This window comes from Aedes albopictus, chromosome 2, assembly GCF_035046485.1.
Source record: "Aedes albopictus strain Foshan chromosome 2, AalbF5, whole genome shotgun sequence".
Classification (NCBI taxonomy): domain Eukaryota; kingdom Metazoa; phylum Arthropoda; class Insecta; order Diptera; family Culicidae; genus Aedes; species Aedes albopictus.
In genome coordinates, this window is record NC_085137.1 from 493,463,890 (window position 1) to 493,468,372 (window position 4,483).

Sequence of the window (4,483 nt, forward strand, 5' to 3'; positions counted from 1 at the left end):
TGAAATTTCGCTTCCTCTGCTTTTCTCCACAAACTAAACGTCATGCTCAACATTACAATATATAAAAACCTTGCATCCCACTACCGGCACCAATGCAACATCAATGCTGGGATAGTGCGAATGAAAGGGTTGTCGTTGTCACTCGCGAATGATGTTGTTTGCCCACCGAAAGTCTGGTGCGCGCGGGCAGGATCAGGATCACGCACACAGCCAGCGGTGATGCACGGACCGTCAGCTGACTGGTTGGGTTCGGCTTCGGTTCGGGTGGCTGTGGGTGGTTGTTGGGTGGTTCCGCGCCATTCTTATGGACCGAAACGAATAAATTAGATTGATGGATATAAATAAAATAGGGTAAAAGCCCCCTTCTTCGGCCTAGTACCTATATTCATCTCATTTTGTCTCAAAGACTAAAGATGTGCGCCGTCGAGATTTATTACTTTACGCCGTCGGATGTTTTGATTTTCCAGCACGCCGCCAGCTTAAAACTCATCACGCCGCCGAACTTAGAATTTCCTCAATAATCTTCAGAAAATAATCGATTTAAGTTTAAACGCTCCCAAAATGAATGCATGCCATTCATTGCCGAATAAAAAAAAAATGCCTTAAACGATCCTGTTGAGATTTTAGTTACTTTTTTAGTCATTTATATATCATCATAAAAAAATCCTAGCAAATATCATATTCTTCACACAAGTTGTATAAAGCATGCAACGGCAGCATGCATGCTTTTCCCCGCGTGACGTCATAACGACGTTCGTTTATAATTCAGATCCTATTGCGGATTTTACCCCGTAAAAGACTCACACCTGAAAAATTTTATGCCACCAAAATATTGTCACACCGCTTTTCCCATAGATTGAGTTTTGCCGCCGCTAAAAAAACACCATTGAACGCACTCTCTCGACTGGCACAATGAATACATGGTTCATTCAGTTGCTAGATGCCATGCAAAGTGACGTGTGAGTATTTATTTTTCCTCTTCGAAGATTTGATCGAAAGTCTATCAACGAATGAAAAATGCAATAATATTGTTACAAAAATATTCTTAAGATACCACATTCAATGCAGCAAATTAGCCGCCGCCGTTTAGCTATTTCACCGAGTTTGATAGTCCACTCTTAAATCGCGTTCTAGCAATCGCTAGAATGAAACCGACAGACAATTCATATGGGATGTGTGTTCCATCATAAGCAATCTTACGCTCCCATATTCATCCTATTCGAAAATAAGCGAGTAGGGTAGTGGAAGTATTTTGGCCCGGGGCATGTATTTTGGCCCACCCTGGGTTTTTTATTACATATATCATATAATCTCTACCAAATCTTGGCAAATGATTATTGGAACTTCCAATAATCATTTACCAAGATTTGGTAGAGATAATTATGATAAATGTAATAAAAACCCAGGGTGGGCCAAAATACATGCCCCGGGCCAAATTACCTCCACTACCCTATCTTCTGGAACAGGTTCGTTGACATTTTCCGGTGCTAAACAGGGTGTACATGATGACTGTGATAATTGTTGGAAAACGACTATATAAACAGGTAAAATTACGTTCGGAAATGCCAAAAATTACGTCAGAGGATATTACAAATTTATCTGCTGTGTATATTTTGCATGGAAAATATGTCAAGATTTAAAAAATGATTACTTGAATATCTATATGATGCCTCAATATTAAATACGACTATTGTTTTCTAGAATTTATTCTCTGAAACCAAGTAAAATGGTTCTCCTTGGATAGTTGGGAAAGATATTCGGACTTATAAAAAATCCCAAATTGAAATTTTGATCATGCTCATATAAAATATATCCATATTGAGTGGACTTAATTTATCACTTGTGTTTTGTTGAAAGAATACTTTATGGCACGAGAAAGGCACCATCACCGCTAGGTGGATTAATTAGGGTTTTTTTGTGAACATGGATGTCAAAGAATGTTTTAGCATTTAAAAATGTTTCAATCTCTATTTTCTTCATTTTTAGCCAAATCGAGGACGACAATCCGACGTACGAACGATAGATTTAAAATTATCCAATTTTCCATATACTGTCCACATTCGCATAGCTGACGTAAACGCCGCTATAGTTTTCAACACATTTTTTAAATTTTACCAATAAATAATAGAATTTTCAAGATTTTTTTCACGTTGACATCAAGCTAGTGATTGGATCTTGTGCTCTATTGAATCAAATTGGTCACAATTATGCACATGTGATAGATATTAGCTTGTGAATGCTGACATTGTCAATGGTGGTTACATCATCTATGCGATCATGCGCAGTATATTTGAGCTGAAAACTCCAACCAAACTCCAACCAAACTCCAATTCATTTATACTAGCTCAGTTTTCATTTCGCAGGGTGCTCTACTTACCTAAGGGCACAATTCTAGAGGGTTCCCCGTGGAACTTCCAGACATTTCGGCATTTGAGCCAGTCTAGTATCCCCCTAATTGTCGTAGGTTCAAATTATTCCACAACATAATTATAATTCGTAAAAAAGTGGGCAACATTCTGGTCCCGGACCCCCCCGCTTTTATAAATCCGGCTCTAATCATACCATAGGAATGCAGTCGTGCAGTGCTGGAGGACATAGGGTTATTAAGACCGTCTCTGCATAGACACTACATTTATCGAACTGAATTGGTATATGAGAATCTGACGCGATCCATTAAAGCGTCTGCCAAAAAAAAATCTTTGCTGGTCGTAAATTACAGTCTTTCAGCACACCTAAACATACGAAAAAGCAAAAAAAAAAAGAACACAGCAATGCTCCGGGGGTCTCCCCAGCGCAGTTACGCCAAACGGTCATGCCAACTTACCGGGGCGCAATCAACGGCGGCGGCGCACTAGCGCACGGTGTCAGTGGATTGTTTACTTATCACATTTGCGAATTTCGGTCTAGGTCATCTTCATTGATCGATCGGTGCTTCTGCTGCCGGAGCTGCCTGCTACCTGCTACTAAAGGTGGTGGATTGCGCAACATCAAAATAGAAAATAATGCATCTTCATTTGCGCGAACACACCCAGATAAGTGGCCGGTCCTAGGCTTGCGAAGATAATTTGGCAAACAACGGCCGAATTATTGGAAAATAATGATCGCTTGGTGACTGCCGTCGACCGACCGGTGTGCGGTTCGATTCGGTGTTTGTTGGGAATTTTCACAACCGATCGTTTCGTTTGTTCCACCCCGCCGCCGTGGTAAATTATGGATGATGGAATGAACAAATATTTTTATTTTTTCAACGAATCTTTCTGCAGGTCAGACAGTTACCAAGCTACCATTTTAATTCGTGAGACTAATTCCAGAAATCTACGAATACCATTATGTATCTACAAGTCAGAAACCTTGATTTTGTAGATGGTTCAGTTCTATCAGAAGATAAGCTTATCAGTTGTAATTTTAATTATCAAATGTTGATATTCAAAAGATTATGAAACTGATTAACCTAGAGCTATCTTAATAATAAAATAAGACTACCATTGTGATCATCATATAAAATGCTTCAAACGCCATTGCCACATGTCTGCTTCATTGTCTAACTAATTGCCATTCCCCGTAGCTAAGCCAATCTCTTCTTGGCAAAAATTATTCGGATTACGCCGGCAAAAAAGTTCACCCACTTTGACCACAAGAGCCACAAAAGATGTCGCAAGTTGAATATGTTTCAGCACCTTCTCCCATAAAAGATGGAGTTCGACTCATAAAATCACAGATCAAACGTGACTCGACAACTTATGGCAATTCAGCAGACTTCGATGATCGTGATCAATCTTAGTCACAAACCTTTTATCAACTCGCCTTGAATGGGCTGCAGTCCGTTCTCTTTGCTCTTTTTTACACGCGCGCATAATGTGTGTTTTCCCAATTCAACTTTTTTTTTCCTGCTACTGCTGGACCCAGTCCTTGAATCTTCTCGGGCGATGCAGTAGTAAAGGGCATTCGCAGCAGTTCCGTCGGCCGAAGCCTGCCATGAACTTAACCGTGAATAATAGTTGATTCCGAGTGAAGGACACAGCATAAACGGCTAGGCGGCCAATCAGCCAGCCGGCACAACAACAACGAGCGACGACGGCGACAACGAAGGCAGTAGGTACATCTGTCATAACAACAGCATAGTGCGCCAGAGTGCCGATTGCCAGTAGCTACTGCTGCTGCGAGCTCGGTGATTACGTACACTCTCTTGTGATCTGCTCTGCAGTAGGTAGATTGAAAGCCGGAAACCTGTGCGCGTTGGCCCGGAGCATGGGCGCGCGACCTCCAGCTACTGCATTGTGGCACGGATATCGAGATTTTGCGATAAAATGCGTTCACCACCGTTGCTGCTTTGTCTGTCTGTCTGTCTGTCTGTCTGTCTGTCTGTCTGTCTGTCTGTCTGTCTGTCTGTCTGTCTGTCTGTCTGTCTGTCTGTCTGTCTGTCTGTCTGTCTGTCTGTCTGTCTGTCTGTCTGTCTGTCTGTCTGTCTGTCTGTCTGTCTGTC